The 25,924-nt window shown below is 43.4% G+C and overlaps 1 long non-coding RNA gene across 1 annotated transcript; it reads right to left on the reverse strand.

Annotated features, from left to right (window-relative positions):
- Positions 1-1,899: 1,899 nt before the first annotated feature.
- LOC144288296 (uncharacterized) lies at positions 1,900-6,720 on the reverse strand. The gene is made up of 3 exons (XR_013356257.1): positions 6,408-6,720; positions 3,715-3,845; positions 1,900-3,250 (listed from the first exon to the last, which is right to left on the reverse strand). It is a non-coding gene; the product is annotated as an uncharacterized LOC144288296 (long non-coding RNA).
- Between the last annotated feature and the right edge of the window lie 19,204 nt (positions 6,721-25,924).

Genomic DNA, 25,924 nt, shown 5'->3' on the forward strand with positions numbered 1-25,924 from the left:
GATGTCGGGCATACACCATTAACCCAAACTCGGTTCTGACGATCCAACATCCTTAACCGATGACCTACACCCCCTCACTGTTGACAGGAGCATTTTTTTTTCCTAATGCATATTTTAGTCTTGATTGACCATCAACCATATGGCATGATTGTCCTGTGGGTAAGTTTATTATTAACAGCTCACAGCTGGAGTTAGAATAACTACACACGGCTGTGACGTTGCACTAATTGACCAAGACACGTCTGAGAACAAGATGCAGAAAGTGGCCATTGCAAATTACTTCAAGCACAAATGGAGAGCTTCGTGGGAAATGCTGATTTCAGATTAGAGGTTCTGTATGTTAAGACCAAATTGATCTGGGGAGAGGGGCTGGCTAGAGGGGAAAGAGGAGGTAGATGAGTCATACAAAGACATTCTTCTGAGCCTCCATTAAGTCTTTATTCAAGTGAATTATTTTAAACAGATTCCTGTTAATGAGAAAGGAGCAGCCACACTTAAAGTGGCATTAATCCTGAATTTTTAAGTGCTCAGACAATTAAATCACTAAATCCATTGGGTGCCTTCCGTCCATATTTCCCTGTCTAATCCTGCTGTCACAGGCGAGGCCGGGCAAGATTTGAGAACAGCATGTGCTGTGTTAGCTCCATCACTTAGCATTAGAGTCAAAGAAGTCGAGTTTGGAGGGGACCCGGGTATTGTCTGCACCAGTGAGTGGGGTGACAGGATGTAGGGACACTGGCCAGGGGTCGTGCCTGCGTTAACAGGCTACCACTGAGTCCTCTGGGGAAAGCTCCTGAAAATTATGAAATGTGAATAGGCTGTTTGTGCATCTCTCAGTAAATTTCTTTCTCAGATGTTTCCAGCCAGTGCAACTCGATTGAGAAACGGCTGGGGGAGAACAGAGGATCAAGCCAATGAGCTCAGTGTCTTATAAATCAGCGGCATCGAGCTGAACTGCAGCTGTCAAACTGTGGAAAAACCTGCTGCCATACAAGCTTGCGAGTCTTTTCAAAAACAAAACCTAACCCTCGCCTTGCTCTCTAGATGGGAGAACGCTTAATTAAAGTTCATGGAGGAGTGAGGAGTGGAAAAAGAAATATGGTTTGCTAAGAAAATAAAAAAAGAACCAACTCAAGGTAGTGCATATGTAACATGTCCCAATTCTGATCTTGGCTCAGGCACAGAATTACAAGTGGGGTCATGAAAAATGGCTAAGTGTTGTCATGAGTAAATCCTACCAAGTGGTCCAATAATACTCTCTGCTCCAAAGCCACACCAACTGAATAACCCTGTAGTCTACTAACACCATCATCCCATTTCGTGGGTGGGGAGGCTGTGGCACAGAAAAGGCAAGTACCTTGCCTAAGCTTCTGTAGCCACTTAGACAGTAGACCAGCTGTCTACTGCAGCCGGGCTGGTGCCAGACTCTCCCAGCCACGATGGCATTGGTGTCTAGGGACATCATAGACCGCAGGCCGAAACCCCAGCTCTGGGAAGTAGGCAGGTCTGATCCTGACAATCCTCAGCCCAAAGAGGTCCTGCTCTGCTTTTCCATGCCTCAACCGTCTCCAGATTCTGAACTTGTACCCGTGTCGCTTAATCATCCCACACTTAAATATATCTGAGATTGTGTGAGTGCTTTTTTTTTTTTTTTCTTTTTAAGTCTTTATAACCAATGCTGAAAAACAGCTTTAAATTAGGAAGAGCAGGCTTCGGGAGGACCCACGGAGGTTTCCAATAATAATTGTAAGTCTGCCCAGATTGCGTTGTCTCCGATGTGTGAAGGGGTCGGGGTCAACCCCTTGTGCACCAGAACACAAGGCCTGTGCGCCCGGCCTGAGTTGTGTTACTGTTGCCGGGGAAACCATAATTGAATTTCCTGAATTATACACAGTGCGATAGAACGTTGAATAACCATATTTATTTGCCTTCGAGGCCCTGTGGCATCTGTTGTTTGGCTCACAAAGCTCCTATTGACTGAGAGAGGGGTTTGCTGATCCAGAAAGCGGTGATGGGCGCGTGAGGCGGTAGGGCCGAGATTTCTCCCCCACTTCTGCACCCACCAGACAAATGGCCTGGCACCGGCAATGGGCCCAGACGGCCTGAGGCCCGGGTGTGAAATCGATCCTCCTCTTTTCCGATGCTCCATGCTCTCACTTCTCAACTGAGGGAAATAGAGAGAGGTGCTGTGGGGAGGGGGGCGGAAGGAAAAGGAGAGGTAGCAGGAAGGAGGCTGGGTGGTGGAAGGCGGTTGCAAGGCCTTGGGTGAGCTCATCTATTCCACAGCCACTCTAAACCAGCAGAGAGTGGCTGGGGACAGGGGGTGACTCGGGGACAGTGGGTACACAGGTGGAGGAGACACAGTCCAGCCATCGAGAGTTTGACCACCTAGCCAGGGCTCTGGATACTCAAACATACTATATAAGGCCTACAAGCAAGAAGCTGGAGGGATCAGGGCAGCCCGGGTGGCTCAGCGGTTTAGCGCCACCTTCAGCCCAGGGCCTGATCCTGGAGACCCGGGATCGAGTCCCACGTCGGGCTCCCTGCATGGAGCCTGCTTCTCCCTCTGCCTGTGTCTCTGCCTCTCTCTCTCTCTCTCTTTCTTGTGAATAAATAAATAAAATCTTAAAAAAAAAGAAGTTGGGGGTTTTAGAGGAAGGGTGGGCTGGGAAAGAGCTCAGCTTTGATGAGCAGGCTGGGAAAAGATCTGGGAGTTTGATGGCATTTAAAATAGTTCTTAAAAGATGAGTAGGATTTCAGTAGGTGATGGTCTTCTTGAACTCAGGCAACTGTAAAAGTGTAAATACAGGTAAGGGGGGTATACAAGCCTCAGATGGATCCTGACTAGTCCCTGAACTGGTCCCCCCCAGCCACCAGCTTCCCCTGAAGCTACCACTGAGTCAGCCAACAAATGGTGACTTCTCTGGAGCAGAGGAGGGAGAAAGGGAAGAGAATCGGACTTCAAACTTGGGCCACTGAGGCCCAGAGCCCTCCCATCAGCCAGCCTGCTGAGTCAGACCGCCAAGGGCCACGGGGTTTTGCTGTCAGAACTGAAGTCTGGGAGTGTCTTCGATTAGGAATAGTTTCTGAGTGAGACAGTGAAGCTTTCTAGCCCGTCACCGTGTGGGATGTGCAGTGCTTTCTTCCCCGCCGCTGGCTTCGCTTTGGTGTTTCAGTAATGAGGTACCCACAGTGGCGCCCCCGTGGCCCCAGGCACGTCTCTTCAGATGCTCCAAATTATCCGTCTGCCCTGCTGAAGGAAACATTGTAGAAATCTTTTCTTCCAGAATAACAGCGTGAAAAAGAAATGACTTTTTTCCCCCTATTTTTCAGCTTTTTAAAAGGAACATTTCAAGCATATATAGAAGGCAGAGAACAGGGCACGTGAACACTCAGGTTCCCAACATCCAGTTTCAACCACTCTCAGGGCTGCTCATTTATTCCTCTACAGGCCCCCTGCCCGGCACCTCCAGGGCCCGTCGCCTCACCCCCTGGATTATTCTGAAGCTAATACCAGACATCATATCATGGCATCAATAGGTACTTCAGTACTATCCCGATAAACAGCAGCTTTTAAAAATACATCATTACAGCGTTGTCATCACATCTAAAAATAGCAGTTCCTTAATAGGATCACATTTCCAATCAGTGTCCAAATGTCCCCATAAACTCATAAATGTTTATTTACTAATAAGCAGAACAATGCCTTCATACCGCATTTGGTGGTTGTGACTCTTTTAATCTGTGGCTTCCCCTCGCTCCTTTTCTCTTTGCAATTTGTTTGTTGAAGAAATAAGGTGATTGGTGTTGTAGAGCTTGCCACACTCCAGGCCTTTTGACTCCAACTGAAATAATAAATCCAGGCAATGATAATTGTAAAACCGTTAGGTGAGAGGTCAACAAGAACTTCAAAATGGATGTTACAGTTGACCTGACCCCCTGGACCAATCCTAACATCTCAGAATAACCTGAGATTCACATCACCTCCTATGATGAATGCTTACCAAAAAATTTAACTGGAATCCCATTGAGCCACCCGCTCTAATGATCAGTTTATAGCAAATACAAGGGACGAAGGAATATGGAAAACCACATGATAGGCTTTTTAAATTTCCATTTTGAAAAAAAAATTATATTTTGATGTCACAAACATGTATTTAAAATGTATCAGATTACTCTGTTATTATGAGACATTATAGTGTGATGTTTTCCCTAGGATTACTGAGGAGTAGGATGTATCCATGCCTCACTACATGAACTCGGAGTGCTATAATGTCTTGTTCTCTTGCTTGCCTTTTGTACACTTTAACCTACTTCCTAAGGACCGCTGACTGGACTGTACTATCACAATTTTTGCATGCCTCTGTGAGCCATGCCTCCCCCCAGCCCCTCGCTGCAAAGTTCTTTCCATTTCACTGTGCACTGAGAAACCAAATATCAACTTTTTCAGAACTTACAAGATAAAGGTTCTAAGTGAAAGCTAAACAAGAGCTCCTCTTCGTAAATGCACAAATATTCGTGGTGAGAATTTCATAATGATCGTTAAGTTTTTCGGGGTTTTTTCCCTCCCTAATTCTTGACCACACTCTGGATAGCAGAAGCTTCTGGATAAATGAGATGTAACCTGTGTTCTATACTAATTCCGTTGGATAGAAAGTTTGGTCACAACACCCAACAATAAGCCACAGTATGCATAGGGAAAATGGCAAAATTTCAAGTTGGAAAAACTCAGCACTGTGCACACACATGAAAGTTTGATGGGAATGTCACCTGGATTAGGTCATTAAAGACAAGGAAATGTAACAGCCTTGCTGTTGACATTCCCTTCTTCTCAAAACACCCTCTTTTTTGGGTTCCATGACCTAACACCCTCCTAATTTTCTCCGACCTCTGGGATTCTCCTTGGTCTTTTTCCTGGCTCATCGTCCATTTTACTGACTGTTAAATATTGGAAAATTTCAAGGCTTGATCCACTGCCCTGTTCTTCCCATCCTACACCCTCTGTCTGTGAGCTTGTCCATGCTTATGGTTTTAATTATTATCTATATGCTGATGACTCTTAAATCTATATCTCCAGCCTAGCCTCTCCCCAGAGCCCCCAGCCATAAATCCATTTGCCTATTCAACATCTTGACTTGGCCATCTCACAGCACTTCAAACTCCACATGGCCAAAAATTGAACTCAAACCTTCTCCCTGCAACCTGTATCTCTCCTCCCACATTCCTGCTCTCAATACACAGCACCGCCATCCGAAGATGAGCACACAAACACTTGGCAGCCATCCTTCACACCTCCTTCTCCCTCTTTGCCATATTCACTGCATCAGTAAGGGTTGTTGATCCTCATTTCCAAATCTGTCCATGCCTCTTTGTCTTCATGCTGCCACCACAGTACAATTTCTCACACTTTCACTCCTAGATTGCCTCCAGAGTCTTCTACACGCACCATGTCTTCCTTGTGTCCAATCCCTTCTGTAGCTACTTTCCTTGGAAATTGTACAAAATGTGCTCTTTATAAGTGTCTCATCTTCTCTGTGCCTTGAGGAGAGAGACTAAAATCCTTATCTTAGCTAACAAGGCCCTATGTCATCTGGCATTTATCTCCTTTACTTTCATTTCCTCATTCTGTGACCTGTTTCCCTGTGTTCTGGGATCTGATCATCATGGTTCAAAGGAGTTCAGGCCCCAGGACCTTTGCACATGTAGTTGCCTCTAGGATTGCTTTCTTCTCTTTTCCTTTTTTTATCGAGTTAACCCCTATGTGTCTTTCTTTATTCAGTTCTTTTAGAAAGTCTCTGTTGGCTGCTGGTTTGTCTTCCTAATGCCATGTTCACAGTCCTTGTTCTTTATGACTGAAACAATTTCACAACTAAAGAAATCGAGACCCAGAAATGTTATGCAACTTGCTTAGGTATCATATATCCAGGTAGTAGCTGTGCTAAAACACACTGGAATAATCTCATTTGAATAGCAGCTGGATCTGTTGTCAAGTATTAGAGTTCTGTGTCAAGTTTCAGCCTCTAAATGATGTGCAGAAGCTGGAATGAGTTGAGAGAAAAGGAATCAGCTAATTGAAAGGGAGCAAGTAGGACCTCTGAAGAAAGGTTAAAGGAGACAGGGACTGTTTAGTCTAGCATAATGTAGAGACATGGGAAGAAAAGAAATTTAAGAATTGTTCCAGTTTGGGAAGGTGGAAATGGCCACAAAAATATTTGTTTGAATGACCACAGGGCACAAGAGCCTATTGGAATCTGCACATCTCTGTAGGGATAAGAGGGTTTTAACCAGAGAGGGCTTGGTTTGACAAAGGCAAAGGTGATCAAAGATCTGAACAAAACACAGAGTTAGTTCCTGAAAGTCTTCTTGCGGAAATGATGAAGAGCAGGATCAATGAACATCTGACTTACCTGGTGGTTTCAATGTTGACCTAGGTCAGGCGGGAAGCCGGGCAGGCTGGCCTCTTGAGGTTGGAACGAATGAAGGAAAGGATGGATGTGAAAGTGAGCCTCGCCATCCGTCACAGGCCAGATCGTGCTCCCACCCTGCCTGGTGTGGAGAAAGAAATACTGAGTGGCATGTGTCCCCAAGGGCTCCTCAGCTGATCACACTCAGTTGGCCTTATCTGGCTCCCAGGTGTTTCCATTTATCTCTGATAAACTGTCAGCAGAGAGCCAGCTTTGTGGTGGGAGGTGGGGAGGGGGATGAGCGCAGGGGAGGCTAATACCCCAGATGTTTTCCGAGAAGATGGGAGAACGTTATTCTTCAGGACTAATGCATTTCGTCATCCCCTCCGCGTGCAGATGTTAAATTCGGGAACACTTCCAGGTTCTTTTTTCTCTCTTAAAATAAAATTAGTTGTGTATTAAAACACCTAGGACCCAGGCATCCCCAGGAACGTATCTCATTTGCATATGGATAAAGCTTTGGGAGCATAAGAGGGTTCTAAGTTTTACTGGCGTATGTCTTCCAGTCTAACGAATCCTGTGAGCTCCCTCCTTTGAAAAACAGGAAAAATAATAATAATCAGAAGTTCCATTTACTGAATATCTACTGTATGCCATATAAAAATCAAATCCTGTAGCAACACTGCCAGCGTTGTATTAAAATCCATTTACAGATGAGTAAGTTGCCCCCAAATTGTGTTGTTTCTCCAAGTTCACAAAACTACTAAGTAGCAGAACCTGTATAGAATCAGGACTGTGTTACTTCGAATAATAATTGCAACCTTTTTAGAGCTTTCTTATGGGTCAACCACCCTGTGGAGCAGGTGCTATCAGGTCCATTTTGCAGGTGAGAAAACTAAGGCATAGGGAAGTCCAGTCATCGGCTGGAGTTTACACACCTAGCAAGTGCCAGAACAGAGTGCCAAAGGCAAGCAACTTGGTTTTGGAACTTGTGTTGTTGTTGTCGTTGTTGTTGTTCTTATTCTTTTTTTTGTAGATTTTATTTATTTATGAGAGAGAGAGAGAGAGCACAGGTGGAGGAGCAGAGGGAGAGGGATAAGCAGACTCTCTGCTGAGCATGGAGCCCAACCCAGGGCTCATCCCAGGACCCTGAGACCATGACCTGAACTGAAACCAAGAGTTGGACGCTCAACCGACTGAGCCACCGAGGCACTCCTGGAACTTGTGTTCTTAACCACGACCCTGTACCAATTTTCATCCCCTTTCTATACTCCATAGACAGGGTTGGCTGGATACAATTTTTTCCACAAACTAGCTGATCTGAGCTTGTGATAGTTTGAGGTGGAAACTTCCCTCCCTTGTGTTGTCTTATCTTTCCATTGATTTTCTGCTGTTTGAGCAGCTGCAGTCCCCCCACCCTGGGAGAGCCTTTGCACACTAAGTCATTGGCTACAGGTGGCAAGATGGTGGCTCGGGTTCAAGTCTCTCCCCCGGAGTTGGATGTTCCAGAAAGGACACTGTGTTCCACAGAGCTGTCTCTCTGGCACAGGCTTTGATCTGGGAAAGGGTGAGCCTCACTGCAGAGCTGAAGCTGTCTCCCTGCTTTGTTTATGTGAGCATCCTTCCAGGACTCTGTCTGCTTTTAGGGTGGAAGTGCCCTGCCAAAACCTCCGGCTCTCCATGCTGGCTGCGTAGCCAACATACCTCCCGCCTTTTTGATGAGTCCTTTGCCCTGGATAGAGAGCAGTGTCTCATAGCCTTTTGAAGACTACAAAAGTTTCCTTGGCAGGATGAATGATCTACTGCAACACGCTCTTGCCTTTTGGAGTTGCCCTCTAATTTTTCCAGGCCCGATTTTGTAAATCATTTCATCTTGTACAAATACTGGGCTGTGAGCACAGATGATCTCGGAGGGGAGGATTGTTTAAAACTCCATTTAAGAATCTATCCTCCTTTCAACAGATTAATGCAGCTTGAATATGTGAATAACATTTTTCTTCAGTGCATGGTAATGTGCAGGTAGCTCTGGGACCTTTGAGAGGAAGTAGAATGTGCTTCTAGTCCAGGAGGCTTCGGAAAAAGTGACTTGTCTGTGTATTGACAACTAATTTATCATCGGAAGCATTTAAGGTTCTACTCTGCGCAAGCGCTCATGCGGTGGCTGGAGGTGAGGGCGGGAGATGAAGTGGGGAAAACTGAAATGTTTTCAGAGAGATGTGTAAGATTGTAAAGGTCATTTAGAAGAGCCTCAAGCTTTCTGCCATCCCAAGAAGGTGGAAATCTCTAGTGGTCTTCAAGACAGATTAAAGTTAAATAGCTCACAGAATTGGAAGCATGTTTCATGGAACCATCAGAAGTCTTTTGCATCGTAGTTTGTCTGAACTTGCCCCTGACTCCAACAACGAAGGAACTCATGGAAGGCAGGCTGGGACAGAGAAGGTCCAACAACCACAAGTTGGTGAATGCACCATCAAAGAGGAGGTTTCTTTAACATCTCTGCTCTTCTTTCACCTGTTGACAAAACTGTTGCCCACACACCGTGACCACATTCATTTGAACCGAACATCCCTGAATCTTGAATGTTAGAAATTATCTTGCTGGTTTAGGGAGTTGAAGGCAGAACTGCCTCCTCTTAACTCACTTGGAGTAGAAGACCCAACTTGTTCCCCTGAGCGCAAGCAACTCAGTATGAGGCAATGAGTTTAAAAAAAAGGTAACAAAACATTTTCTGTTTAAACTTTTTTCCTTAGGATGAAAAACTCTTGCCAGCAAGCTATATGCCAGGAGTGGAATTTTGGAAGTTGTTTTAGTGGAGTTAGAGATGAAAGCCTCTTGCAAGGTGATGTAAGCTGATGAGGGTGGAAGGGAGACATCAAGAGCCAACAGCCTTCTGTGAAGCATCACAAAATGCTACTTCGTGTAAATTGCACAAAATTTTCTCCTCTCCACAGATGAGGAAACAGAGACTTAGAGAGGTGAGAAAACATTTCCAAGGTACAATTCATCTGTGGCTGAGCTTGTAAAGGAATCATGGTTTTTTAAACTCTGAATCTTGTGGCCCTTCAGTTCCCCCAGGCCACCTCATTTACTTAGCCCAGGAAAGTGCTGTGAAGGGCTGCCCACCCATCTGCCTCTTTGCAGCGAGTTCCCAGGCTCTGAGACAGAGCTGCTGCCCCACCAAGGCAATGGTGTCACATCGAGGAGGGGAACTAGACCGGCTCTTGCATTAGGCTGCCAGGGCCACTACTCCAGCTCTGTGGCTCTCTGGCTGGGGGCAAATGACTCAGACCCTTTGTATCTCAGTTTCCAAATCTGTAAAGAGGTGATAATACTCCTGCCCAACTGAGGGTTTTGTGAGTAATTAAATGATTTGGGAAGTGCTTCACCCAGTGTCTGGGAAAAAAAAAAAAAAAGGCTCACCATGTTAATATATTTTCTTTTTCTATTTGGAGCTTACATTATGTTTAGTTATATCAATTTCTTTATCATAAAACCACCCAGAATGAAACTTGGAGACTCTTGTGAAAGGCAAATGTAAACACTTATGAGCATGATCAGATAAATCAAAGAAAATGCAGACAATCCTAGAGAGCATCATAAAATGGCTGATCATACTTGTTTTTTAAGCAAAATAGAAATTTAAAATGAAAGAGCATGACTAGAGCAAAGGTGAGAATTGTAGGGAATTTCAATGAGGGTCGGTTCCCTATAATAATCAGTAACCCCGGAGCCATTCAGGAGAAGGAACCAGACTAATGCAATCTGCCTTTGTCACTGCCATTACCACCAGTGTATTTTTTTTAAACGTGAATTTAAAAAAAAAGACTCAATTTTTTTAAAAATTAGGTGTCAGGTGGCCTCCAAAATGAGCTATGAAATACTGCCCTAAGCCAGAAAAAATGTTAGCCATCTTGCTAAAGAGTAGTCTTTAAAACAAAAATCTAAATAAGTTTCTTATTTTTTTTTACTATGAACATTTTGAATTTTCCATTATGTGAGGGGTCTTTTGCCAAGAGCAACGAGATTTGTGGGAAAGAAAAAAAAAAAGCTCACAAACACCCCTTTGTGTATCAATTCCATTAATTTCTACACAATCAGAACACATATTAGTTCTCCCTGCCCCAATAGAAAGCATGCTGATGGAGGGAATCCATCCAGGATATGTCAAAATAGGACCTTTTCAAACAATTCAGACAGTTTAAAGTTTCTCCTTAAAACAGAAGCTTATTTTTTTTCTCTGAGATTTTCCTTAAAGAGGTTGAGTTTCTGCCTCTATTCCCTCCCCAACCCTACATTTCAGGGGCATTTTCTTCAACGTTTCACCTTGGTGGTGGTGATATCACCCCTCTCTGTTGCAGGGAGAGGGAAGGATTAATGAAAATAAAGGTCAGCCCTTCCCTATCTCCTTTGGGGCCATGTCGTCTTAGTTTTGATCATTTCCCCCAAATTAAGATTTCTGCACAAACCCCCCATGTCTGTGTTTGGCTGGCAGTTTTATGGCTGACCAAATTTTGCACTGGCCAGTGTTCTGGTTGGCTGAATGTTTACACAGGCTGTTAATCAGATGAGGGTGGGGGATGGATGTGGGGGCCGTCTGTGAGCCGGAGCAGTCCTGTTTGCTGTCGTGTGCAAGGGCCTGCACTTTGTTACTACAAATTACATAATGACATGTTACATTTCAAAGTGTATTTTTACTTCAGGGAAAATTAAACCAATAAACAAACAACTCTGGTGGAAAAAAAAAAAAAAGAGAGAGGAAAAAAAATAAGATCCCTGGTTTCCAGATCTTCCTCTTCGTAAAGGTTCTTAATTAAATTGCAGCTATAAACAAATCTTTGTTTTATTGAAAAGAGAGCGATCGCATATAAAAGCTATTTTTAAAAATTAGGATTCGAACGTTTGCTGGACGAGGGTCTGGCCCGTGTTACGTGTTTTATGATCTGTCCAAAATGAAAAGGCAAGTTTGTGTGGTGATGGTAGATTCTCAATTTTTGATTGCTAATCCCTCTCAAATGTTGCTCCTGCCCCGCTTGAAAGGAGTATGTAAACACAGGAATTATCCTAGTGTTCCCAGGTACCAATTCAAGCAAAGCTGCTTAGTGTAGGGATGAACGTGCCGACTCTGGCTTTCTGGTCATGCAGGAAATCAAGACTGTGGAGCATACTATCCACGTTTTAGCAACTTTGAAGCAGTTTAGAAAAAAAAAAAATCAACCCCTCCGAATCAACTTCCAAACCTTTCACCGCACACCTACAAATTCACTATTAAATTTTTTTTGTAAGCTGTTGAAACTAAGTATACGCTCAGGATCCAAGGTTATGGATGATGGCTCTTTTGGGGACTGGCCATGGGCACCTGTGTGGTTGTTATGCAAGTGCAGCTTCCCCTCACTACCTGACAGCAGAGCGTTCCTATGAAACCTTTCCTAAGCCGAAATTCGGACAGTTTAAAGTTTCTCCTTAAAACAGAAGCTTATTTTTTTTTTCTCCGAGATTTTCCTTAAAGAGTTTCTGCCTCTACTCCCTCCCCAACCCTGCATTTCAGGGGCATTTTCTTCAACGTTTCACCTCGGTGGTGGTGATATCACCCCTCTCTGTTGCAGGGGCAACAGGGGCTTCTTGCAAAGAAGCAAGTGCCAGTAATTTATGTGGAAAAGTCTTTGAGCATTCCCAGACCCAAATATAACCTCTCGTAGAAAGGCTTCTCTGACACCTTAGGACACATCTTGCCAATGGATACACACAATAAATGGAGATAAAGCAGAGATGCTCATAGACAGTTCAGAGCTGCGGCAGCCTGATGCTGAGATGCTGAGATGCTGAGATGCTGAGATGCTGAGATGTTGAGCGGAGTCGGGGAAGGAACCTGGCCGGCCGCTCTCGCCGCTCGCTGGGGGTGCACGCTGCAGGGTAATGGCCCCCTGCAAACCAACACCGAGTGCTATTTTTGCTTTTCACATTTTTTTAAGTATAAAAGTGAAAATCCTCTTCGGATTTCTTTTGGTTAGCAAAAACAGGTACTAATGGAGGTCTTGGGTAAAAGCAAAGTGGTATAGTGCAAACTTACAAGCTTTCAAAAAGCAGGCAAGACCAGCATGTGCTGGCTAGACCTTTTGTAAAATTAATTAATTGATTGATTTTTTTTTTTTTTAGCATGAACGATGTTATCTAAAGAGAGTGTGTCCTGACTCTTTTTTTCCCCCAGTTATGTGGAGTACTGAGAATAAGGACTTATTAAACTGCACTTTAAATGAATGATTTCCCCACATCAGTCTCTTCCACATATGCCACTAAGGGAGCCACCTGACCTGGAATCTCCTGGGTCTTTTGGGGTGCTTGGCTGCTACCAGGAGTTGCAGCACCCCCCTGACAGGCTGCATGAAGATGCTCCCATGTCTGTCTATCTATCTATCTATCTATCTATCTATCTATCTATCTATCTATCTAGATCACTTTTATATTTTAAACAGGTCCCATGATGCTTGCCTTTCTTAGGCAAAATTACGATGTGATTTAGGATAATTTATCAGTGCAGACCTCAACATGAGAACTCACAAGAGTTATTGAGGTAGACTGTCCACATCTTCCTCTTCAGTTTCTTTATTTTTAAATTCACAATGTCTACAAAGAGACCTTTTCTCTTCAGAGCTTAGAAATTAGTAAATGGGATTTTGAAACTCACAATGAAAATTTCAGATTTCTCCATGACTGAAAAACTTAGGAGGAAGAAAGGAGAGCAAAATAAAGGACAGATACAGAGTGGAGGTGTTTTTTGGACAAAAGGAAACTGTTCTAGACAATGCTGTTTGCTAACGATTGCCATGCAAATGCATGGTACCCTGTTTTATTTCATGGCAAAAAAAAAAAAAAAAGATATGCTTTCCTCTATCTCACCTTGTATCCTTGACAGTTCCATTTGAAAAATTATTTAGATTATTGCTTCCAAAAGTTCTCGACTCCTGAACCAAACTGAAGATCCACTGTTCAAGTGGTTTTTCACTTCGGGTGTGTTAGTGCAAGGACTGCCATCTGAGGCATTCTGTTGAGGCTTGGCCTTGACTTTAGAAGGAGCAAAAGAGACCACGAGACTTTTTCATTGTTGACTGTCATCAAATAAACAACAGTCCAAAGTGAAGAGTCTCATATGAATCCAGGGCTTTTATTCTATAAATGACTGACTAATCCAGTAAGAAAGAAGATTTTGAGCCAGGCAGTAGTCTATCAATGGACCCATCAGCCATGGTAAGCCTGTGAACGGGTAAGACGTCTTCATCTGGGTTTTTTTGCATCGCCAGCGTTTGAAGTGATAGATGGGGGCGAAGGGGGGGGGCACATACATCATAGCCTGTTGAATGGATGAATGAAAATGGGCAATGCAACAATAATAACAATAATAATGAGGCTTGACCTTCTCATTCTTTTTGATTGGATGCTCTCAATTTACCCATGGTGATGACTTCTCTCTCCTGCCTATTTTGGCTTCCAAGTCATGGTTTGTGTCAAGGCTCCAGGGAAAGCTCACCATAAGCACTGCTACGCCCCTGCACAAAGCCAGACAGGGGAAAGAGAGAGGCTTAAGGTAGAGGGAAGGGTGAAAGGTCAATTCTCAGATGGCAGTTCAGATGTAGAAAACAGAATGAGAACGAGGTAGCAGACATGGCCCTTCTTTCTAACCCCAACTTTGAATTTAGGTCCTGAAATGTATCTGCTTCTGTTTCTACCAATCTATCTACCTCTCGATCACTTATTACCCATCCATCCATCCATCTACCTATCTATTGATTTATCTATTGATCAATCTAATCTATCATCTATCTGTCCATTAGCTACCTATCACCTATTTTTTTTTATCTATTCCTTCCTTTCTCTCCCTTCTTTCCTCCTTTTTTCCTTCCTTCCTTTTCAAAAATTAAACCAGTACTAATGCAGAAGTCTGAGATTAGACCTCACAAGCCAGTACTATTATTTTAGAGGAGTGGAGCATTTTGTTTTTTGTTTTTTGTTTTTTCCTCGTCTGGCTTTAACTCGCTTATTCTCTTCTGGTGCCCGTCCTTGCTGTGACATGTCCAAGAACCTCTTTGAAAATGTTTCTGTTTAATGCGGTTCAGGTTAATAAAAGTCCACCTTAAAAGAAACTCTCTGATATGGACTTGGTGATTAACTTTTGGGTGGAGGTCTATTTTCATATGCATGCAAATCTGTTTAAATGCTGTTTTAAATGTTCAGATCATGTGCACATATATAAAACCCACTTATGTGTCTTTAAATACTGTTTCAAATTTTAAAGTGTACACACATGCACAGAGCTTAACATGCATTATAATCGCATGCAACTCAAAGTAGAAAAGTTTACTTGAAAGCTGAACTGGCTTTGCACCGCAACGACAGATTAATCATGTAACATCTTATATAATGTATATGCCTATGAGTGTGGCATGCAAATGTGCTATTTAGAATATTTTCCTGATTGAATGAACAAGCCCACAGTTCACCATTTTCTATTTGTTCTCTTAAAAACATGAAACTCATTTTGAAAATGCTGGTTTAAATGGGCATTATTAAGTCTTTATCAGTTCTGAGCATTTCAGCCCTTTCCATCCAGAAATTTCTCAATCTGACAGAATAAGAAATGCATTTACATGGCCTAAGCTCTTAAATTGTCCCTTTCAATTAATGCCCCATCATGGAGCAATCTGGAAACCATTACTCAGTAACTCTTCATTATAATTGCTTGCAGCTGAGTATCCAGCCCTTGGTAATATAAGAATAAAAGAAAACTCAGTTAGTAACAAGTGCAATTGATTCCATTCAGAATTCCCCTGGTGCTTTGCCATGTTTGGCCTGCTTGAGAGGAAACACGAGGGTTTGGTTTTTTTTTTTTTTTTCTTTTGGGGCCAGGAAATGAATTGGCAGACATAAGATGGTTTGTGTGGTGCTTGCCTTCGTTTTTCAGCTGGTCCTAGTTAAAAATGAGACGATGGGGCTCCTGCTTTCTCCCCCACTGGCTATGTTTTTTTTTGTTTGTGTGTGTGTGTGTGTGTGTGTGTGTGTGTTTTAGAGGGCTTTTCTGGTAATAGATAAGACTACAAAACTTCAATTTGCTGCAAAGTAACAGCATCTAGAAACTGTCACCCTCTGTAGCCACAGCCGATCCTGGGACTTACTTCTGCTAAGGAGAGGGTTTTAGAATTTGATTCACTCCCTCCTTGATCCTGTCTTTATGAGAGCAAAGTCCCTGGTGCATTTTGTACAGGTGGAGAGTGTTTATGTGTTTGGAGGCTATCAATCACCAACTCCAGAAATATAAAGATCTAAAATTATGATAGATGAAAATGTGAAAATGTGATGTGGTAAACTGCCCACCACCCCTACCTACCACAACTCCCCATCCCCTGTGTAAGTCAGGGACTCGGCTCCTAAAATTGGTGGAGGGAACTATTCTTAACACATTCATTCCCTTCAGAGACTCTGGTGGCTGGCACCCGTGTCCCCCTGGACTTGGAGCACCAGGGACCAGGGGGACAGTCACTTGGTAATATCCTGCCTGCCTTCTCCCCTATAGATGATTGACACCAGGTGACAAACGTGCCCTACTTCATGAATTTAAAATATGTCAATTATAAAATACATCTTATTATAAAAAAATTGATGCTCAGGATAGGGAAGTAGAACCCAATAAAACCGTAACTGCTCTTAATTAATTTTCATTTTTTGGTTTCATAATAATAGAGGAAAAAGCTCTCTATGAAGTTAAATAGCATTTTATTTTGATTTGCTATAGCAAAAAGATCGCAAATCTTACATGACTAAGGAAGATTGCTATAAATATTTTAGTGTATTTCTCATACTTTTTTCTATGCACTTATTTTTAAAAAGGGGATGTTGGTTTTTTACATGGTTGTAATTATTCTGTATTTTCTACCCCATTGCAAACTTAAAAAAAATGTTATCACTATTACTAATTACATATCTGGAAAGCCCACTTGGAGATTTTATTTTTTTAAAAGATTTTATTTATTTATTCATGAGAGATACACAGAGAAAGACAGAGACGTAGGCAGAGGGAGAAACAGGCTTGGGTGGGACTCCATCCTAGGACCCCAGGATCACAATCTGAGCCAAAGGCAGATGTTCAACCACCGAGCCACCCAGGTGCCCCCACGCTAGGCTTTGTAACTAAAGAGAAGCACTTAGGTAATGACCTCAAGCAAGAAGAACAATAGAAGGAGTAGAATTCTCTTTGACCTTAAGAAGATTCAAGATCTCAATGCACAGAACCAGGAACGCCGACTTTCCCAGACTCTCAAGCTCTACTGCAGTGGTTATGAGGGACAGCAAACAAGCCTTCTCCCATGGGAGAACATTTTTTCCATTGAGAATTAAGTAAAAATGAATACAGAGGCAGATTTCGTGAGGGCAAGGAGAATTGGATTGTTTTGTGTTTACCTGATTTTACATTTCCCTGAGATATAAAACAATTTTATGATGAATTTTAGATGATTAAAAATCATTGACTTCTCTGGTAGTATTTAACATTTTTTTTTCCAGTTCCATTGCTTTAGGAAGAGATGTGGCCTATTAAGAACTGGATTCATTAAAATCTTTAATGAAGTAGATATAAAAAATATGTGGCAATGAAATCAGCTGATATCCAATGACCATGTCCGCTGACTATGAATTTGGGCCAATTACTTGTATTAATGGTTATTGACCTAGGAGGGTAGTGGTACGATGGAGGTTAAGTCTTTTTCCAATGAGAAGATGTGAGCAGTAGTTTAGGCTTTGATGTTTGAAATAATCCATCCCCAAAGTCCAACCTTTATATGCTGGTCTGGCCCAGCCAAACCAGCTTTAGCCAAATGGGCATATAGCTCTCGCATGTCTACTTATTTTTCCAGTTGAAAGTCTTACCCTCTTTCATGGGAACTGGTCACGGATAGGTGCTGTGCCTTCATAAACCAGACAGGCCTGTCTGCTCTGCTCAATTCTCTAGACTGTTTATAGGACTTTGGCTTGCTTTCAGGTTTTCAGCACCTTTATTCAAATCCTCTCTCCCTTCCCTCCTGAGGTAGTATTTAAGCAATTTGCCCTTTTCCAATCAATCAACAGATCTTTTTTGAGGTCTAATTGAGTGGAATACTCCACCCCTGCCCAAGGCTGCTGATTAGTCATGTTTGTGGCCCGGCATCCCAAGACCAAAATCTTGGATATAATCCACTCCCCCTACCCCCACTATTTTAAATTGTGGTAAAATGCACATAATGTAAAATTACCATTTTAAACATTTTAAACAGTTGGGTGTACGGTTTAGTGGCATGAAGTACATTCATACTGCTTCATGGCAATGAAGATCTCTTTTCAGTGAAAATTATATCGAGTAGTAGTGAGTGATTTAAAATGCTGAGAAAAGATCATATTTTGTTTTTAGAGGAGGTGAAGCACACAAAAGCCTGTACTCTCACTTTTCACTGTGAGAAGATTGAGTCTATTTTGTTAAATCAAATTTTTTTGTGTGATAAGTTCTACAGTCAAATGCTCTCCACTACCTAATGGTAAGTTCTGAATGTGAGTTGTTTTATTTTGCACATGGACATCCCATGACCTGGAACTGTACCAATGTACAAAAGAGACATATCAACAATAGCTGGTTCTCCATTGTTTATGGAAGGGTAGACTTGTAGAGGTTGCACACCAGAGGTCCCATGAGCATCCACCATCAGATGTGTTTGATTGAGCCAGCTAAGGATTTTTAGAAGTATAAATTGGTTTTCATCATTGCAGGATTAAGATAATTCATATGGAAATATTTATTTCCACTTTGTCTTGCAACTTGGTAGATCTGGCATCCTGGGCCCACACTGGGGCTGGCAGCCATCAACAGAAGCTGCAGAGGGGTGGCCCTTTCAGAGAGGGCAGGTGCCCTTCAGGTGGCCCCAGTTCTACTCACTCAACTCCACTCTTCATCACTTTGTCGAAACCCTGCCCATCCCCCACCCTTGAGCTCTACCATATTGTAGAGCTTCTCGAAATTCCCTAATTGCCCTCTTACTCATCACTGATGACAACACTCTTCTTAATGCTGCTTTATTGGCATTTGGGTGTTCATACAAACTAAAACCTTTGTGATCAACTTGGAATAAAATATCTGTCTGGGGAAAAAATTAAGGAAGATCTGGAGGAGGCCCCTCTCTAGTCACTGAAAGAAGAAGACAGCTTCTTTTATTTCCTGTAGCTGCCCATTGACTGTGAAGATAATAATTCCTGAAAGGAACATGAGATGGGAGGCCAGGGAACAAAAGAAAAGAGCAAATCAAGAAGACTCACGAATCTGCAAATGGGTCTGGAGCAGCTGAATTGTACCAAGTGCTGTAATAATGTCATAGAGAATCTTTGCAAGGGTTTGAATGGCACCAGGCATTCTAATCCAAAGAACCACATGAAATGGTGCGAATGCTTTGTTCCTGGGGGGACTGTTGGCCTCTAGTGAGGTCTCTCACCTGAGCAGCGGACCATATCTGAGGTAGACTGAAGGCTGTGGACCCACAGTCCCAGGAGAGAGGCACTCCTTCAGATCTCCAGTCTCTTCTGGGATCCAGTTAATTCTATGTTTAGAGATAAGGAGTGAACCCACATATGATGGTCTTTCGCAGGGGCCTCTTAAGAATGGAAACTGGATCCAAAAGAGAAAACACAGTCTTTTCCTGGACACATCTCCATTCCCTTGGCCTTTGCGAGGTGACTTGGGAGGAAGAGGTGATTGCATTTGTGCATTCTCCCAGCTTCCAGAATCTTTCCCTGGGTGGGATTCTCAAATCTTGTTTGGATTGACAAATCTGGCTGAATGATGACCAAATCAAATCTGAAAAATCTTTCTCAGTGTTAAGGGGTTCTAGCCTTTAGTGTCCATAAAACCAAACAAGAGAAAGTTATGCTAAAAATAGGAACAGCAGGGAAAGAGCTCTTTCTAGGGTTTACGGTAAAGATCAAATGACTCCCAGGACCTCGGTGACTATTAACCCACTAGGATCCTTGCATCACCCAGAGCCAGAGCCATTACTACTAAAGAGTCTTTCTTACAGTTCTTTACAAGTTTTGTTGTTTGCACTTCCTGTGCAACTGGGCAGGTGCCACCTGGGCCCATCCTAGGCATGGTGCTGATGTCTCACAGTCACTAACAAATGGGATGACACAAAAAATTGCTTTGTCTAGCACAGCAAAATCAAGCTCCTCACATGAACCTCCCTTGGGCACTGTAGACCAGGGAAAGAAAGCATAATGAGCAGGTGACTTAACAGTTTCCTAGCAAAAGGCCCACCCCAGTTGTGTACCAACGAGGTGCTAGAACATTGCAGGCTACCAGTTACTTCTCTGAGCTTCTCACAGCCAACACCTAACTTCCTATCGTATCTGCTTAATTGTTTCAAATGTATGCACACAGGTCAATAGGAACCTTGTGCTTCCTATTCCAAAAGGAGCTGTGATTTCTTGGTAGTTATTTTGTCATACTTTCATCTTTCCTTTCTTCTCTTAGAAGACTCTCCCCATGGGTAGGCCTGGGACTCCCCTTACTAAAAAATCTGAAAGCCAGGAATGAGAGAGGCTGCAGACAGCAGGTCAGCCATGGCTCTTTCCTATCTCTGTCTTCCATCAGGGAGAGACTGTCCAAAGACTCTAAAAGCCATGGTAGCAGAGGCTGCCGAGGAATCTCCCAAACCTGCTTCCTCTTCCTCCCAGACTCATGCTGATAACTGCATTTCTAGCCTCCTTTGCAATTGGGTAGCTGCATACTGGGGCTCAGGCCAGAGCAATGTGAGCCACAGTGATTTGCCCCACCTCCAGGCTGAGCCTGTTTAACCTCCCATGGGAGGTTACCCATGCTTGTTGCCCCATTCAGCTGGTTAGGGTGGAAGTGAGTTCTGGGACAACGTTGGGAGTTGCCTAATGAAGATGCTGAGCCCCCCAACATGGAAAGCCCCCCTAAATAGTCTGATGGACGGGACCAGTGAGGAGCAGTCTCACATGACATGGGCTGTGACATGAGTGAGAAATCAGTTTGTTAAACCGTTGAGATTTCTGGGTTCTTCTAACATAGCAGTTAGCATTACTTTGGGAAAAACAAAACAAAACACAGACATTAGTTGGAGCTTTCTGAAGAAGCCAATAAAGAAATAAGGTCTAGGGATAACCTGTAGGAGAGGCAGGATGGTGCTTCTAAAGGACGGAGAAGGGAGAAGAAACAGCACGGGTCCTCCACAAGATTTAGTATAGATCAACGTCTAGAGGAGCAGAATAATAGTTAGTGTGGCTCAGTCAGAGCCCAAACGCTAAATCCCTGCTTCTTGGAGATATTGACATCTGTCCCGACAGTCCGGAGCCAAGCATGCTTGTGGATGGTCACTCGGGAAATGTCAGAACTTAAGACCGTTGAAATTCTTGGAAAAGCTTATAACCAACACAGAGTCCTACATAGAGTAAGTAATTAAGTCTATATCCCAGAATTACAACCTTTACCCATGCAAAGCTGGAAACAATGGAAAGTATTTATATGCTGGACATTTTAATTACAGAATCGGAGGAAGAAAAATATACAGAGAAAAGGGATGTTGCAGTACCCAGGCTACAGTATTCCTAGAAAAGTAGGGAGAAAGTTCTGCTTTCACAAAAACTCTCACCAGTTTCCTGAATTTGAAGGGAGGAGATTATGGGTATGGGAGAAGGAACAACTCGAGTCACCCCAATGTTAGGAGTGTAGAACCCTCCTCAAGTCTTTCCTGGGTAATTGGATCCTCTATTAGGTGTATCACTTTGCCACTCAAAGTTGGGCTTGGATTTGCAAGAATGCTTTTCCAGAGGATTTGTGCTCCTGGGAGACAGTATCTGTAGAAGTAGTCACGGAGTATGTGGTGGCATCTGTTTTGGATGGCATGAAGCCCTCCCTATTCCCAGCCTCAGATCTGAAACACTCAAAGACAGACAGACACACACACACACACACAATCTCCATTTTCTTCTTTTTTTTAAGATTTTATTTATTTATTTATTTATTTATTTATTTATTTATTTATGAGAGAGAAAGTGAATGAGAGAGAGAGAGAGAGCATGAGCAGGGGCACAGGGAAGAGGGAGAAGCAGACTCTCCACTGAATAGGGAGCGCCATTCAGGGCTCGATCCCAGGACTCTGGGGTCATGACCTGAGCCAAAAACGGACACTTAACTGACTGAGCCACCCAGACGCCCCACAAAATTTCCACTTTAAAGTATTAAGAAAACAAGCCTTTATTTTAAAGACACTATAACTGTTCGTTAAATCTGATAAGATTAGAGATATATAAGAAGTGAATATATACATGCTATTTAAAAAAAAATCAAACAGCTAGGCACAAAACTATTCTTAACCAGAATCTCTTTCTTCTTTTTTTTTTTTTTAAAAGATTTTATTTATTTACTCATGAGAATCAGACACAGGCAGAGGGAGATGCAGGCTCTATGCAGGGAGCCCGACGTGGCTCTCAATCCGGGATCCCCAGGATCACGCCCTGGGCTGAAGACAGGCGCTAAACCACTGAGCCACCCGGGCTGCCCCCCCTCCTTTTTTAAACCAAAATTTCTTAAATGATTCTGGGCAAAAGTCAAAAATCAACTCTGAATTTTTTCCTAGTTTGAGAGTTCTGGACTCTGGGAAAGAGGATCTTCCGGTGCTGATGAGGCCATAGGTTAGGTAAGCTCGTTCTTTCTCTTTTTCTTTCCACTGTGTAAATTGGCTTGCACTGCCTGGGACAGAACTTTATCTATGTCACCCTTCTGGAGCCAAGGAGAGAACGAGATGGGAGGTGGCTGCCTTTCTTCTTTCTCTAAACCATGTGGTCTCTATTTTCCTTAGAGTAAAACACAGTAAAAACACATTCTATGGAACACATCAGACAAAATTTATGTGATTTTACCTATGCACTCTTAGAGTGAATTGAAGTCTAATCTGTGAATGTCTGATGAGTTTTAACACTATTTGTCTCTGAAATATTACACATACATATATATAAAATATATGTGTTATATATGTAACATTTATGTATATATATACATATATATACTTGATTAATATGTACATCTCTTGCACATCCTGAATCCTGCCATAAGCCAGTAAATCACTGGCGTGCCATATTAAAAAAAGGCTCTGCGTTGAGTGCATTGCGCTACATGTGTCATTTGCTCTGGTGTGGCTTCTTTTCCTGGGGGTACGTTTTAATAGATAAAAGCCAACAAAAAGTGTGCATGTGAGAAGACTTGACTCAGCCCAGAGGGACAAAGTAAGACTGTTGCCTATATGAAAATATTGTGTGATCCAGCAAATGTAGACACTGTTCGTAAATCGATGGAGGAACCTACAGGCTAGTATCAGCAAGGAATTAAAGACTGAGGTCTTTTGATGTTTATGAAGGCCATCCCACGTTCGTCCTCAGCCTGTGAAAATAGACCAATGATAAGAGGAAGCGGAGCTGGCAGTAAGTCTGGCCAGAGACGGTTGACTGCTTGGGAACTGGAGAAAACAGACGTGTAGTTGCAAATGTACCAGGAAAGCACCGTGAACAGCTGCCCAGGGAAGGGGTTGGTACAGAGGGTTCTCCCCACCAGTCCACAAGACAAGGTCTGCCCTAAAGTGATGGTCCTCAAAGTGTGTTTGCTGACTCAGCCCCAGCATCGCTAGGAACGCCAGCTCTCAGGCCCACCTCAGACCTACTGAATCAGAAACCCTGGAAGCGGGTCCATCAGTCCATTGGTCCTTCAGCCAGCTTCTGGCCATTCTGATGATGGCTAAGTTTCGAGAACCACCATGCTACCGTGTACGCGGGGCAGGAGGCGTAACTTTGCTGGTCCTCGAAGGTGACTTTGGCCTTCCTGTCTCCTCTGGGCATCGGCCTCTTTTGATACTCTGTGTCATTCTAGTGTTTATGGGCATGAATTTTTTATGCCAACTAATCCCAAATCCAGCTCAAGTAAAGACACAGTCATCTATTTCAGTGCCAGAGAAAATCTAGCCGGGTCAGTCTTACTGAGCCGTGGGTATGTCCACTTTCTGAGAACACCACGCTGAGTGATTTTTGAGGATAATTCGATTATGGTTCAGTTTTCTTCTCATTGTGACACTGAAGCCCAGATAGATTCTATTCCACTAGGCCCCACCCTCCATCTCACTGTTTTGGCTTCTAATCAAGCAAGTCTCTGTGTCAGTCGCCAAGCACACACTCAGCCCCTTTCCGGAGATTTATTTAATGTTCCACAAATGTTTCATATTCAGCTAGATGACCTGCAACAGAGCAGATTTTTGAAGGGGATAAAAATAATCTTTTAAAATTATTCTGGGAGCTTTAAACACAATGAGTCTCTCTCAGCAGTTGCCCTCCTATATTCAGATGATTCATTCTGCATCAGATTTATATTATTAAAAAAACTTCCTGATGCATTATGAGCTCAGAGATCCCAGAATAGAGGCAGATTTAAGAATCCTATTCAAGTTCAAAGTTAACTTGGAGAACACCTTTCCTCTGGTGTTATTTCCCATAGAAATATTGAGTTGTTGTTCAGAAAGAATGCAAGAGAACTCAGTTATTTTGCTGTCATGGAGGACAAGGAGGACTTGACTAAACATTGCTTTAAAAAAGATTTATTTATTTGAGAGAGAGAGAGAGAGAGAAAGAGAGAGAGGAGGGGGAGAGGGAGAGAGAGAGAGAGAATCTCCAGGAGACTTCCTGCTAAGCTTGGAGCCCCACTTGGGGCTCAATCTCACCACCCTGAGGTCATGACCTGAGCTGACACCAAGAGTCTGACACCCTATCAACTGTGCCACAAGGGCACCCCTAAACATTGCTTTTTATGTGGGGACTGAGCTGCCCACCACGATCCCCAGACTTGTGGGTTGCAGGCTGTTTTCTGGGTGTAACTAGGTTCCACCAACGAGAGGACTGGGAGCGGGCGAAGAGAGCAGCCAGAGCTCCAGCGAACAGAGCACTGAGCTGGCTGCCCGTCTGGCACCTGAGGCTGCACACGGATATGACACTTTGTAACTGCCATTGGATGTCGGAGGTCTCGCAGATGATAGCCCCACGGGGATCTCGAGAAGGCCACCTTCGCAAAGGTCTCTGGCTGGCTCCTTCTTTATGTCTGCTACCCAACAAGAAACCAATAGCAGGAAAAGATTTACAGTTTGGTGGGCAAAAGATAAATGATTTCAGTCTCTGGATGCTTTAAGAGCAAATTTTTGTTCATCATATGGTTAAAATTGATCATTCCATTGACTTTCAGATGGGCTGAGCCCAAACTAATGATGTTAGGTAATCAATGAGAAAAGGCTGCGCATGAAGAATTAAAAAGCGCAATAATGGATTGCTGTTGCAAAAGGCCCCTCACAGCAAGAAAGAAGTGAGGGCTGGTCACGTTCAAAGGAGGCTGGAGCAAGAATCACCTCCCCTGGCTCGGATGCTCTGAGCAGACTCTATTATAGACTGGTCTAAGAGGCCTGGCTTATGAAGGTAGCCCTCTGACAGTTATATTTCTTTTCAGGGAGATTTGGATTTCTCTGTCTGTGCTGGTGTTTCCTGCCCTGGTAGCCTGCCTTTTACTCCTAAGAAATAGATCCTGGGTGCTGCTCTTTGTTATAATTAGCTCTGGCTATTGGCTCTTCCTGTTTCAGCGTGTGTGAGGGGACCAGACCTTCGCCGTAACCCACTCAGAGGGACAGAGCATCGTTGATCACTCTTTTCCTGACTCCTAACATATGCTTGGGCCACAAGCCTCCCTGTGCAACTGCTGCACATCCAGGGCATCTGGACCTATGGGAATGAGCCCCCACCCCTGATTTCCCAGCAAACATGTGGAGAATAATACAAGGGCATTAAATTAGACCTCATTACCTAGCCAGTTGGGCCGTCCGGCTCTCCCGCACATAATAATGAGGTCTGATTTATTGTGATCATTATTCAGGCATTACAGGTCACTAAATAACATGCTCTGCCCACACATGTCTTCTGGGCTAATAAATATCCTGAGAGGAAACATTCTTGAGGACGTGAGTCTCAGGTTTGGATCAGTGACTCCGGGCTCATTAATTGTGTGTGAAGGCACTTTGCTTTCTTGCTCACAACATCTTGGGGAGAGAGATAGGAAAAGTCTAATTAACAACCTGGAGGGATGTGAATGAGAAACAGAGGAGAAACTGTCCACTAGATTCTATGTGGGACACAGGCCAAGGAGGGTACACTGGTGGAAGGGTCAGAGCTGAAGTTGATGCTGAGCAACTCAACCATGATACCAGTCTCATAGCACAGCATCCAAGATGTTAGGCCTTTAGGAGCTGGACTCGTGTTCGCTCTCCTCCTTGCACCATGTATTCCTGACATACCACTGGGAAGTTCCATCATGTTGCTCTCTCTCACCTCTGGGCCTTTGCATGTGCTTTTCCTCTCTGTCCAAAATTCCCTACCCCACTTCCGCCTCCCCTTTTACATGGGATTATTGTGTTTAGAGA

This window comes from Canis aureus, chromosome 18 (genome assembly GCF_053574225.1).
Source record: "Canis aureus isolate CA01 chromosome 18, VMU_Caureus_v.1.0, whole genome shotgun sequence".
In the NCBI taxonomy this organism is placed as follows: domain Eukaryota; kingdom Metazoa; phylum Chordata; class Mammalia; order Carnivora; family Canidae; genus Canis; species Canis aureus.